The 14,141-nt window shown below is 38.2% G+C and overlaps 2 long non-coding RNA genes across 4 annotated transcripts; one reads left to right on the top strand and one right to left on the bottom strand.

Annotated features, from left to right (window-relative positions):
- The first annotated feature begins 2,389 nt into the window (after positions 1-2,389).
- On the top strand, positions 2,390-7,073 carry LOC107073417 (uncharacterized). Of its 2 annotated transcripts, XR_016176203.1 has the most exons (5): positions 2,390-2,716; positions 2,780-2,871; positions 3,161-4,906; positions 5,011-6,411; positions 6,518-7,073. It is a non-coding gene; the product is annotated as an uncharacterized LOC107073417 (long non-coding RNA). The 2 variants fall into 2 exon arrangements; XR_016176202.1 differs by having other exon boundaries at positions 2,392-2,871.
- Positions 6,646-8,433, bottom strand: LOC149032830 (uncharacterized). Of its 2 annotated transcripts, XR_016176205.1 has the most exons (3): positions 7,363-7,970; positions 7,007-7,214; positions 6,646-6,934 (listed from the first exon to the last, which is right to left on the bottom strand). It is a non-coding gene; the product is annotated as an uncharacterized LOC149032830 (long non-coding RNA). The 2 variants fall into 2 exon arrangements; XR_016176204.1 differs by having other exon boundaries at positions 6,646-7,214; positions 7,363-8,433.
- Positions 8,434-14,141: the final 5,708 nt, after the last annotated feature.

The raw sequence follows: 14,141 nt of genomic DNA, 5'->3' as shown, positions 1-14,141 counted from the left end.
ACGCCAATTCTCTTTTCTATTTTCGTCCCTGTCATTACAGGAAAATATTCAAGTCAACTTTCATGCATAAAGGTATATAATCAAATATTTCATTTATTTGTCTTTATTTGTTCAGTTATTTGACTTTTATATATTTTATATTATAGTGGTAAGTAATTATTCAAATGTTCTTTCATTTATTATGCGTAAAACAATCTTTGTAAATCTTTGTAATTTAAATTTCTACGTACAATGTAATCTTTAATATCAGGACTCTAGCCAATTATTCATCAGATAATATTACCTTCCACACTGGAGGACAATGTATTATAACGATACATTCCAGATTCCAGCCAAAATTCCAATCATGCTTGCGAAGCTTATAGTTGGGTTGGGTATCTCAATCACCTAATAGCACGTGGTTGTAAATCGCGAATTTGTGGTGTGCTTTACACTGTATAGTAAACACCATTTATTCTATCCAACTACACACACAACTAACAACCACCCACACAACAAACATACTTCTAATTATTTCATTAAGTTATACATTTAAAAACCATATGCAGTAGTATCCTATACAAAGAGAATAGCAGAAAGAATGCATCCTTGCTTTTTCCAAAGTAAGAAAACAAATGCAAACCATTGTAATGTGCACTTCTCAATATGTACTAAATTTATGAATGTACACTTATTTTACTGGCAATCGATAAGGAACAGAAAAATGTATATATTTGTAAGAAATCATGTCTTTTTTGTAGAAATACTACCATATATTTTAATATGCAAATAGGAGGCAACTTTAGTGAGAAAAAATAATCTAGACAATAATATGTGTTCAGAGGAAAAAATAATAATATTGTTTTAGGATGAAACAAATATTATAATAGTACTAGTAAGATACTTTTATTATTATCATATAAAAAATATGATTTACATTGCATTAATTTTTTATAAATTATCATAAATATATTGAGAAATCTGTAATTAATTATCGACTTTAAAATATGTGCCGCCATCTAGCGGTAATAACTTTTACTTTAGTTACCGACATCTAGAATATGTGTCGCCATCTAGACGAAAGATAACACATCGCTAGGACAAAGTCAACATGGCTACCTGTCAATGTACTTTAAATACCGCAAATGCAGGCTACGTGCAGTGTAAAGTATTTAATTAAAAAAAGTCTTAATGATACAATAATCAAATGAGTAATTCGTTTCATATTCTTTCTTTAGTGATTTCCAATTCTGGATGAAAATAATTAAACTGGATAAATTGCTGTGGGACAGTGTTATGTCATAACCTAAGAAAAATAATTTTCTAAATAAAATCCGAGAATTCAAATGAATTCAAGACGTTCTCTTTATCAAATTATTCTAACAAATACTACTCGGTAAAGTATATATTTTGTTATACGATATTTTACTGATTATTAAAGTATATGGATTGTTTTGTTTTTTCACTTTATGCATTATCAAAACATTTTCTCCCTTTTCAAACATATTTTGATACATATATATAGTACTTTATTAAATATTTTTAGATCAACATGCTGATCTATATTTTTAATTCCAATCTAAAAACGTTATACCCAAGAGAAGAAGAAGAGTCCATTACATCATTGGATCAATAGATATATATTTCATTTTCTTACGGCTAACTATTATAAGATTTGCATTAATTATGTCATCCTAAGATGAGTTGTATTCTATAATATTATGTAAATAGAATGCAGCTGCATTAACAAAGAATAATCAAGACAAGAATCTGTTAAAAGGTAAACATTACAATCTTGTATTTGTAAAAAACAAACCTATATTAAACTGATTGATAAACTAATTCATTCCACAGGAAATATAAATAATTTGACTGGAAGTTTCTACTCATTATTATCAAGATTGATAAGGAGAATCCAACAATACTGCAACTATGAAAGATTTTTGAATGCACTGTTCTTATTATACTTGCACTGCGAGAAAATCATATGTAGTAATATTCTATCAAAAGAATACCAGAACAAATGTATCTATCTTAGTTATCACAAAATAAGAAAACAAATGGCAAATACATATTATATAAGGGAACTCTATTATGGAACAAAATCTTTTTAATCAAGTTTTGTACACAGTAATAGAAGATATTATTTTTTCATTGATTGACAAGATAAAATTTATGTATTTGCTAATAAATATCTTATTTGCAAGGAATTTCATGTAAATTATTATGGGAATAGAATGCAGCTGCTCTGATTAAAAATAATCTAAACAATAATATGTTTGTTAAGAGGTAAATATAATAATTTAGTTAGAAAAAGAAGTAAATATTATAATACTATTAAAATACACTTATTTGTATCATATAGTAAATGATTAAGATTTTATTAATTTTTAATCAATTAATAAAAATATATTAGGAAATCAGTATTTTATTACCGACTGGTAAAGAATGTGTATCGCCATCTAGCGGTACTAGCTATTACTTCATTGTACCGACTAGCAAAATTATGCTTTTATCTAATGATAGAAATTTTTACTTTAGTTACCGACTGATAGACAATATATTTAATTCAGTTACCGACAGGTAGAGAATATGTTTCGTTATCTAGACGAAAGATAGCACATCGTGCTAAGGACAAAATCAAGATGGCTATCTGCCGTGTCGTGTCGTGTCGTGTACTGCCACGTGCTCTATTAAATATTTAATTAAAGATATGCAATAGTGATGCAATAATTAAGTGAATAATATTGTTTTTAATTATAAAATAATAATTCAGTTCATATTCTCTTTTTTGTTGTAGTGATCGCCAACTCTGGATGAAAATAGTTACAAATTGGATGTATTGCTGTGTTTTACAATAGTATTACGTCATAACCGAATTTACTGTCCAACGTATGTAATATACTATTTTTTCTTTGTTGTGTCAATTAATACATTTGTAATACATATTATTGCGAATATTATGCAAATTTAACAACAAGCAAAGAGTGCAGTGGTGAACAACCATGGTGGGGGTCTGGGTGCGAAGCCCCCCCATCTTATAACTAAATTTAAATGTGAAAATAAAATAGAATATAAAAGAAGTTAAAAAGAAATTTAAATATAAAAATAAATATATATATATATATTTCATATACATTTTTTATCCAATCTCTAACTATAATTTTTAAAATTGTTTCAGAACAAAACATATACACCCACAGAAATCTGACCACAATTTCATAATAAAATGCAAAAAAAATAGAGAATAATGGCAATTGGAGGTAGAAAGAGGAGTGTTGTGGAACCTACAAAAAAAGGATTTCTTGTATAAACTGTTGCTGCGACTTATCATCGTCGACTGTATCGACACATAATTTTATATAAATGAACGGGGTGAATAATTGGATCAAAGAAAATCTACAAGAAGAAAAGGATTTTGCCTCGACTGTGTCTTTTATGTTAGATCATCATCATCATCATCAGCATCTTCCTTAAGAAAAATTCAATCATGATCATCATTAATATATACTCTATATATACACATATATTTCTTTTCTTATAATACATTAGTGTTTTGCATAAACTATACATAGATATATGTTGATGTGATGATAGTGTATATATATAGTTAAAAAATATTACATTAATTCTCTTGCTTGACCATAAGAATATAATTTCATGGAAAATTAATTATTATATAACAAAATATTTCGATGCATGTACAATTATATGTAGTAGTAATTCATGTTACAGTAATCGACTATTACTACTAACTAAACAACAAAAAAATGACATATTTAATTTGTTACTAAAAACATATTTATGAATTATTTTTAAAAGATTACATAAACACACATGAAAATAAATATTGTTTCAGATAATGAAAGTATTATTATTATTGTTATAATAATTAATTTTGTGGTTATGGATTAATTAAAAAAAAGATTTTTTTTTATTTGAATTTTCGCGGGCAACACATTGCTGAGGAAAAAATCAAGATGGCTACCTGCTGCCGTGTCGTGTTACTGCCACGTGCAGTATTAAATATTTAATTAAAGAAATGCAATAGTGATGCAATCATAATCAAAAGAATAATATTTTGTATTTAGAATAATTCTTTACATTTTCTCTTCTTTTTTTGGTGTAGTGATTGCCAATTCTGGATGAAAATAATAACAAATTGGATGTATTGGTGTGTGGTACAATAGTATTACGTCATAACCAAAGGAAAATAATTTTCTTTATTATATCCTAAAATATAGATGAATTCAGGATGTTCTCATTATCAAATTATTTTAACAAATACATACTAGTTACTACTAAGATACATCTATATGTATTTTGTTATACGAAATTTTACTAATTATTAAAATATATGTGTGGATTATTTTCTCTTTTAACTTTATGCATTATCTAAACATTTCTGTCCCTTTTCTTAGCAAAACAACTCTACATGCAATCCCATCAAACCAACTCTCCACGCACACCTATGACACCATCCAAAAGGAGAGACTCCACACAATCATAAGGGTTTTTCTTTAACCATCACTTCAACTCTGCACGCAATCCCAATTTAATGCACTCTGTGTTCTTATCATACTTGCACTGCGAGAAAACCATATGTATATAGTGTAATATTTTATCAAAAGAATACGAGAAGAAATGTATATCTTAGTTATCATCACAAGATATATGGATAACACACGTGGCAAATACATTATTATATTACTGACATTCAATTCATGTCAAAATTTTTTATCAACTTTTACGTACACACGGTAATACAAGATATTACCTTTTTTTCCATTGGCTGATAAGAAAAATTGATGTATTTGTTAAAAAATATCTTGTTTTGCAATGAATTTTATTTCATTACTATTATTATGGAGAAAGAATATGCAGATGCTATTATTAAAAACTAATCTAGACAAAAATATGTAAAGAGGTAAATATTATAATACTATTCAAATAAATTTATTTTGTTATCATATAGTATAAATGATTGGGATTTTATTAACTTTTTAATCAATTAATAAAAATGTATATTAGGAAATTAGTCTTTTATCACCGACTGGTAAAGAATGTGTATCGCCATCTAGCAGCGGTACTAGCTATTACTTCATTGTACCGACTGGTAAAATTATGCTGTTATCATCAAATGATGGAAATATTTAATTCACTTACCGACAAGTACAATATGTTTCTTCATCTAGACGAAAGAAAATACATCGCGCTTGGACACAATCAAGATGGCCGCCTGCCGTGTCGTGTACTGCCACGTGCAATAAAATTAAGTATTTAATTAACAAAAATTCAATAGTGATGCTTTAATTAAGTGAATAATATTGTTTTTATTTACAATAATAATTCAGTGTTCATATTCTATTCTTTTTTTTTAGTGATTAGTGCTCGGCAATTCAGCTTAAGAAGAAAACCATTGGACTTGATGAGTGATATCTTGTGAAGAAAAAAAACCATTGGACTTGATGTGTGATATCTTGTGAAGAAAAAAAAACCATTGGACTTGATGTGTGATATCTTGTGAAGAAAAAAAACCATTGGACTTGATGTTAGATATCAATGCTTAAGAAGTTAACCATTGGATTTGTGTTTGTGATCTACAAAAGAAAACCATTGTACTTATTATTATTATTAGTATTATTATGTTAACTTAAGAAGAATATCATTGTACTTACTATTATTATGTAAATGTAAAAAGAATATTATTGCACTCTCTACAGGTGGACAGGTCGACAGGAAAAGTATACCATTGCACTTTAAAGGTTACTTGTCGACTTACAAAGTATACCATTGCACACTTTAGGTTACTTTGGATTACCACGTTTTGTGTCAAATTTTATTTCTTTTTTATCACCTATCCTATCATCCAAGCCATTTAATTTTCCTTTAATAAAATCAACCATTACATGTAAGTATTAATTATTGTAAATGTTACAAGTTAAGAAACTTATATTTTTTTTTTGGTCGTATAAGGTATTTTTTTTTTTATTTATAATGCATGAACATTTTAATAGAAATATTTTAGTAGACAATTGAATTTATTATTAACATATATACATTTTAGCATATTAATAGCATTGAATTCGAAGTTATGTTAACTGAAATAGAAAATCATTGCAGTTGTGGTTATGTCACTGTTTATACTTGCACTAGAAGCAAACCATATATAGAGTAGTAATATTTTATGAAAAGAATATTAGATAGAAAAAATGTTTCCTAGTTATCACAAATTAAGAAAAGAAATGGTTAATAACATTCTAATGTTTGCAGTTCTTACTATATGTACTAAATTTATTAATGTAGACTTATTTTATTGGGAATAGACTAAGAGCATAAAAATGTATATATTTGTATGAATTCATTTGTGTTTTTTTTTTGTAGAAATACCATCATGTATTTTATAATGAAAATAGGATGTTGTTTAAAGAAGTAAGTATTATAATATTGTTTAAAATACATTTATTTTTGTCGTATTAAACGTGAATTAATATAATATAATTAATTTATTCAAAGTTAACATAAATTTTTACTTTAGTTACCGACTGGTAGAGAGAATATGTATCGCCATCTAGACGACGAAAGAAAACACATCTCTAGGACAAATTCAAGATGGCTACCTGCTGTCACATTGTGCTTTTGTGTAAAGTATTGTGTAGTAAAGTGTAGTATTTAGTTAAGTATTTAATTAACAAAATTTCTTACAGTGATGCAATCATAATTAAGTGAATAATATTGTTTTTATTTATAATAATTCTTTTCTTATTCTCTTCTCTTATTTTGCAGTGATCACCAATTCACCTTAAGAAGAAACCCATTGGACTTGATGTTTGATATCTTGTGAAGAAAAAAAAACCATTGGACTTGACGTTTGATATTTCCTTAAGAAGAAATCCATTTAACTTGATGTTAGATATCTGCTTAAGAAGAAAACCATTGGATTTGTGTTTGTGATCTACAAAAGAAAACCATTGTACTTATTATTATTAGTATTATGTTAACTTAAGAAGAATATCATTGTACTTACTATTATTATGTAAATGTAAAAAGAATATTATTGCACTGTACAGGTGGACAGGTCGACAGGAAAAGTATACCATTGCACTTTAAAGGTTACTTGTCGACTTACAAAGTATACCATTGCACACTTAAGGTTACTTTGGATTACCACGTTTTGTGTCAAATTTTATTTCTTTTTTGTCACCTATCCTATCATCCAAGCCATTGAAATTTTCCTTTAATGAAATCAATTATTATATGTAATTATTAATTATTGTAAAATTTAATTATGAAACAAATTTATGTGTTTTTTGTCGTATAAGGAATTTTTTTTTTAATGCATGAACATTTTAATAGAGAATTGAATTTATTATAAACACAAACCTTTTAGCATATTAAATAATTATGTAATAACCACGTGAGTTGTACATATAATGAACGGAACGTGTTAATTTAATAAGCATTGCACTAAAGGTTATGTAAAAAGTTAAATAAAAAACCATTGCACTTGAGAGAGAGGTTATATGTAATTAAAATAGCACAAATCATTTCACTAAGTATGGATATGTTAGCATAAGAAAAATACCACTTTACTTGTAGACATATATGTGTAATAACGTATAATGAAAATTATTAATTTTTTTAAGAGGCTATATCACGTTAGAAAGATAAAATTGGCACGTCTGGTGGTTATGTTACTTTAAGAAGAAATAAATCATTACACATGATAATAGATTTTTATTATATTATAATAAGTAGACGACCACAGCACATTAGTTTATAAAAGATTTTAAACAACAACAACAACAACAACAACAATACTTGCACTTGTGTATATAATAAGATAGAATAAAAAAAAAATAAAAGGCAATGTTATTTTAAAGTAAAGTAATGGATGTCATGCGAGATTGACAAGAGGGAGAAGCCATTACAACTTGATGTATGTCAGCTGTACAGTTCATTTGCATATATAATTACGAGATGGCGTCTTGAACTCGGTAGCGTTGGGATAGCCGATTTAGTATAAAGGGAGGTGCAAAGCGCATGGATTTCAACGCATCGGGGTGCGACCCCGACTCTGCAGAAGCAGAGTACTCCTGTGGCTGCGCTCAGGAGCAGGTTGCAATACACGCTTAGGCCTGAGCGTTGTATTCAGCTTGCTCCTGAGAATGACAGCCTTTGGAAAATGGGATGAAGAGGAGTAGTAGTAGTAGTTGCATGTAGTAGTAGCTTGAAATAGTAGTAGTAGCAGTAGAAGCATGAAATAGTAGTAGTAGTAGAAGTATGAAATAGTAGAAGCATGAAATAATATTAGTAGTAGTAGTAAAGAATTAGAATAAGAAAATTGGGGGTCTTCTAGTATTAGAGGGGGCCTGGTCTCTAGTTAATGGGGTGGCAATCAATCGTGAGGCCGTGCCTGTAGCCGATTTTACAGGTCAAGGTCATCGAAGGTCAAGGACATCTAAAGCAAGGTCGCGCGCGAGTTTGATTCATTATGTGGGTCAAGGTCACGCGCGAGGGTTCGTTCATTATGTGTGTGTGCGTTTTAATATTCACGCGCGCGAGGGTTAAGTCAGTATGTGTGTATCAATTTATTTATTTATTATTTTTTTTTTATTGGGTTTATTAGAAGTTTGTGTGTTTATGTTTTTTTTTGGGTGTAGTTAGAATTTGTGTATATGTTTTTTTGTGGGTTTTTAAGAGTTTGTGTATATGTTTTTTTTAGGTTTTTTCAGAGTTTGTGTATATGTTTTTTTGGGTATTTTAAAAGTTTGTGTATATGTTTTTTTGGGTATTTTACAAGTTTGTGTATATGTTTTTTTGGGTATTTTAAAAGTTTGTGTATATGTCTTTTTGGGTTTTTTCAGAGTTTGTGTATATGTTTTTTGGGTATTTTAAGAGTTTGTGTATATGTTTTTTTGGGTTTTTTTCAGAGTTTGTGTATATGTTTTTTTGGGTATTTTAAAAGTTTGTGTATATGTTTTTTTGGGTATTTTAAGAGTTTGTGTATATGTTTTTTTAAGTTTTTTCAGAGTTTGTGTATATGTTTTTTTTGGTATTTTAAAAGTTTGTGTATATGTTTTTTTGTGGGTTTTTTCAGAGTTTGTGTATATGTTTTTTTGGGTTTTTTAAGAGTTTGTGTATATGTTTCTTTGGGTTTTTTCAGAGTTTGTGTATATGTTTTTTGGGTATTTTAAAAGTTTGTGTATATGTTTTTTTGTTGTTTAATGAGAGTTTGTGTATATGTTTTTTTGGGTATTATAAAAGTTTGTGTATATGTTTTTTTTGGTTTTTTGAGAGTTTGTGTATATGTTTTTTTGGGTTTTTAAGAGTTTGTGTATATGTTTTTTTGGGTTTTTTCAGAGTTTGTGTATATGTTTTTTTTGGTATTTTAAAAGTTTGTGTATATGTTTTTTTGGGTATTATAAAAGTTTGTGTATATGTTTTTTTTGGTTTTTTGAGAGTTTGTGTATATGTTTTTTTGGGTTTTTAAGAGTTTGTGTATATGTTTTTTTGGGTTTTTTCAGAGTTTGTGTATATGTTTTTTTTGGTATTTTAAAAGTTTGTGTATATGTTTTTTTGGGTTTTTTCAGAGTTTGTGTATATGTTTTTTTGGGTATTTTAAAAGTTTGTGTATATGTTTTTTTTGGTATTTTAAAAGTTTGTGTATATGTTTTTTTGGGTTTTTTCAGAGTTTGTGTATATGTTTTTTTGTGGTTTTTTAAGAGTTTGAGTATATGTTTTTTTGGGTTTTTTTCAGAGTTTGTGTATATGTTTTTTTGGGTTTTTTCAGAGTTTGTGTATATGTTTTTTGGGGTTTTTTTTAGAGTTTGTGTATATGTTTTTTTGGGTATTTTAAGAGTTTGTGTATATGTTTTTTTGGGTATTATAAAAGTTTGTGTATATGTTTTTTTGTTGTTTAATGAGAGTTTGTGTATATGTTTTTTTGGGTATTTTAAAAGTTTGTGTATATGTTTTTTTGGGTTTTTTTCAGAGTTTGTGTCAGGGTTGCGTCAGGGTTGCGTCAGGGTTGCGTCAGGGTTGCGTCAGGGTTGCGTCAGGGTTGCGTCAGGGTTGCGTCAGGGTTGCGTCAGGGTTGCGTCAGGGTTGCGTCAGGGTTGCGTCAGGGTTGCGTCAGGGTTGCGTCAGGGTTGCGTCAGGGTTGCGTCAGGGTTGCGTCAGGGTTGCGTCAGGGTTGCGTCAGGGTTGCGTCAGGGTTGCGTCAGGGTTGCGTCAGGGTTGCGTCAGGGTTGCGTCAGGGTTGCGTCAGGGTTGCGTCAGGGTTGCGTCAGGGTTGCGTCAGGGTTGCGTCAGGGTTGCGTCAGGGTTGCGTCAGGGTTGCGTCAGGGTTGCGTCAGGGTTGCGTCAGGGTTGCGTCAGGGTTGCGTCAGGGTTGCGTCAGGGTTGCGTCAGGGTTGCGTCAGGGTTGCGTCAGGGTTGCGTCAGGGTTGCGTCAGGGTTGCGTCAGGGTTGCGTCAGGGTTGCGTCAGGGTTGCGTCAGGGTTGCGTCAGGGTTGCGTCAGGGTTGCGTCAGGGTTGCGTCAGGGTTGCGTCAGGGTTGCGTCAGGGTTGCGTCAGGGTTGCGTCAGGGTTGCGTCAGGGTTGCGTCAGGGTTGCGTCAGGGTTGCGTCAGGGTTGCGTCAGGGTTGCGTCAGGGTTGCGTCAGGGTTGCGTCAGGGTTGCGTCAGGGTTGCGTCAGGGTTGCGTCAGGGTTGCGTCAGGGTTGCGTCAGGGTTGCGTCAGGGTTGCGTCAGGGTTGCGTCAGGGTTGCGTCAGGGTTGCGTCAGGGTTGCGTCAGGGTTGCGTCAGGGTTGCGTCAGGGTTGCGTCAGGGTTGCGTCAGGGTTGCGTCAGGGTTGCGTCAGGGTTGCGTCAGGGTTGCGTCAGGGTTGCGTCAGGGTTGCGTCAGGGTTGCGTCAGGGTTGCGTCAGGGTTGCGTCAGGGTTGCGTCAGGGTTGCGTCAGGGTTGCGTCAGGGTTGCGTCAGGGTTGCGTCAGGGTTGCGTCAGGGTTGCGTCAGGGTTGCGTCAGGGTTGCGTCAGGGTTGCGTCAGGGTTGCGTCAGGGTTGCGTCAGGGTTGCGTCAGGGTTGCGTCAGGGTTGCGTCAGGGTTGCGTCAGGGTTGCGTCAGGGTTGCGTCAGGGTTGCGTCAGGGTTGCGTCAGGGTTGCGTCAGGGTTGCGTCAGGGTTGCGTCAGGGTTGCGTCAGGGTTGCGTCAGGGTTGCGTCAGGGTTGCGTCAGGGTTGCGTCAGGGTTGCGTCAGGGTTGCGTCAGGGTTGCGTCAGGGTTGCGTCAGGGTTGCGTCAGGGTTGCGTCAGGGTTGCGTCAGGGTTGCGTCAGGGTTGCGTCAGGGTTGCGTCAGGGTTGCGTCAGGGTTGCGTCAGGGTTGCGTCAGGGTTGCGTCAGGGTTGCGTCAGGGTTGCGTCAGGGTTGCGTCAGGGTTGCGTCAGGGTTGCGTCAGGGTTGCGTCAGGGTTGCGTCAGGGTTGCGTCAGGGTTGCGTCAGGGTTGCGTCAGGGTTGCGTCAGGGTTGCGTCAGGGTTGCGTCAGGGTTGCGTCAGGGTTGCGTCAGGGTTGCGTCAGGGTTGCGTCAGGGTTGCGTCAGGGTTGCGTCAGGGTTGCGTCAGGGTTGCGTCAGGGTTGCGTCAGGGTTGCGTCAGGGTTGCGTCAGGGTTGCGTCAGGGTTGCGTCAGGGTTGCGTCAGGGTTGCGTCAGGGTTGCGTCAGGGTTGCGTCAGGGTTGCGTCAGGGTTGCGTCAGGGTTGCGTCAGGGTTGCGTCAGGGTTGCGTCAGGGTTGCGTCAGGGTTGCGTCAGGGTTGCGTCAGGGTTGCGTCAGGGTTGCGTCAGGGTTGCGTCAGGGTTGCGTCAGGGTTGCGTCAGGGTTGCGTCAGGGTTGCGTCAGGGTTGCGTCAGGGTTGCGTCAGGGTTGCGTCAGGGTTGCGTCAGGGTTGCGTCAGGGTTGCGTCAGGGTTGCGTCAGGGTTGCGTCAGGGTTGCGTCAGGGTTGCGTCAGGGTTGCGTCAGGGTTGCGTCAGGGTTGCGTCAGGGTTGCGTCAGGGTTGCGTCAGGGTTGCGTCAGGGTTGCGTCAGGGTTGCGTCAGGGTTGCGTCAGGGTTGCGTCAGGGTTGCGTCAGGGTTGCGTCAGGGTTGCGTCAGGGTTGCGTCAGGGTTGCGTCAGGGTTGCGTCAGGGTTGCGTCAGGGTTGCGTCAGGGTTGCGTCAGGGTTGCGTCAGGGTTGCGTCAGGGTTGCGTCAGGGTTGCGTCAGGGTTGCGTCAGGGTTGCGTCAGGGTTGCGTCAGGGTTGCGTCAGGGTTGCGTCAGGGTTGCGTCAGGGTTGCGTCAGGGTTGCGTCAGGGTTGCGTCAGGGTTGCGTCAGGGTTGCGTCAGGGTTGCGTCAGGGTTGCGTCAGGGTTGCGTCAGGGTTGCGTCAGGGTTGCGTCAGGGTTGCGTCAGGGTTGCGTCAGGGTTGCGTCAGGGTTGCGTCAGGGTTGCGTCAGGGTTGCGTCAGGGTTGCGTCAGGGTTGCGTCAGGGTTGCGTCAGGGTTGCGTCAGGGTTGCGTCAGGGTTGCGTCAGGGTTGCGTCAGGGTTGCGTCAGGGTTGCGTCAGGGTTGCGTCAGGGTTGCGTCAGGGTTGCGTCAGGGTTGCGTCAGGGTTGCGTCAGGGTTGCGTCAGGGTTGCGTCAGGGTTGCGTCAGGGTTGCGTCAGGGTTGCGTCAGGGTTGCGTCAGGGTTGCGTCAGGGTTGCGTCAGGGTTGCGTCAGGGTTGCGTCAGGGTTGCGTCAGGGTTGCGTCAGGGTTGCGTCAGGGTTGCGTCAGGGTTGCGTCAGGGTTGCGTCAGGGTTGCGTCAGGGTTGCGTCAGGGTTGCGTCAGGGTTGCGTCAGGGTTGCGTCAGGGTTGCGTCAGGGTTGCGTCAGGGTTGCGTCAGGGTTGCGTCAGGGTTGCGTCAGGGTTGCGTCAGGGTTGCGTCAGGGTTGCGTCAGGGTTGCGTCAGGGTTGCGTCAGGGTTGCGTCAGGGTTGCGTCAGGGTTGCGTCAGGGTTGCGTCAGGGTTGCGTCAGGGTTGCGTCAGGGTTGCGTCAGGGTTGCGTCAGGGTTGCGTCAGGGTTGCGTCAGGGTTGCGTCAGGGTTGCGTCAGGGTTGCGTCAGGGTTGCGTCAGGGTTGCGTCAGGGTTGCGTCAGGGTTGCGTCAGGGTTGCGTCAGGGTTGCGTCAGGGTTGCGTCAGGGTTGCGTCAGGGTTGCGTCAGGGTTGCGTCAGGGTTGCGTCAGGGTTGCGTCAGGGTTGCGTCAGGGTTGCGTCAGGGTTGCGTCAGGGTTGCGTCAGGGTTGCGTCAGGGTTGCGTCAGGGTTGCGTCAGGGTTGCGTCAGGGTTGCGTCAGGGTTGCGTCAGGGTTGCGTCAGGGTTGCGTCAGGGTTGCGTCAGGGTTGCGTCAGGGTTGCGTCAGGGTTGCGTCAGGGTTGCGTCAGGGTTGCGTCAGGGTTGCGTCAGGGTTGCGTCAGGGTTGCGTCAGGGTTGCGTCAGGGTTGCGTCAGGGTTGCGTCAGGGTTGCGTCAGGGTTGCGTCAGGGTTGCGTCAGGGTTGCGTCAGGGTTGCGTCAGGGTTGCGTCAGGGTTGCGTCAGGGTTGCGTCAGGGTTGCGTCAGGGTTGCGTCAGGGTTGCGTCAGGGTTGCGTCAGGGTTGCGTCAGGGTTGCGTCAGGGTTGCGTCAGGGTTGCGTCAGGGTTGCGTCAGGGTTGCGTCAGGGTTGCGTCAGGGTTGCGTCAGGGTTGCGTCAGGGTTGCGTCAGGGTTGCGTCAGGGTTGCGTCAGGGTTGCGTCAGGGTTGCGTCAGGGTTGCGTCAGGGGTTGCGTCAGGGTTGCGTCCAGGGCTGCGTCAGGGGTTGCGTCAGGGTTGCGTCAGGGTTGCGTCAGGGTTGCGTCAGGGTTGCGTCAGGGTTGCGTCAGGGTTGCGTCAGGGTTGCGTCAGGGTTGCGTCAGGGTTGCGTCAGGGTTGCGTCAGGGTTGCGTCAGGGTTGCGTCAGGGTTGGTGTCAGGGTTGCGTCAGGGGTTGCGTCAGGGTTGGTGTCAGGTTGCGTCAGGGTTGCGTCAGGGTTGGTGTCAGGGTTGCGTCAGGGGTTGCGTCAGGTTGCGTCAGGCTGGGTCAGGGTTGCGTCAGGGGTTGCGTCAGGGT

This window comes from Polistes dominula, unplaced genomic scaffold (genome assembly GCF_049000335.1).
Source record: "Polistes dominula isolate Pdom_NZ unplaced genomic scaffold, Pdom_raw_medaka contig_26, whole genome shotgun sequence".
Lineage (NCBI taxonomy): Eukaryota > Metazoa > Arthropoda > Insecta > Hymenoptera > Vespidae > Polistes > Polistes dominula.
The sequence above is the reverse complement of the archived record's forward strand: the minus strand, read 5'-3'. Positions and strand labels throughout refer to the sequence as shown.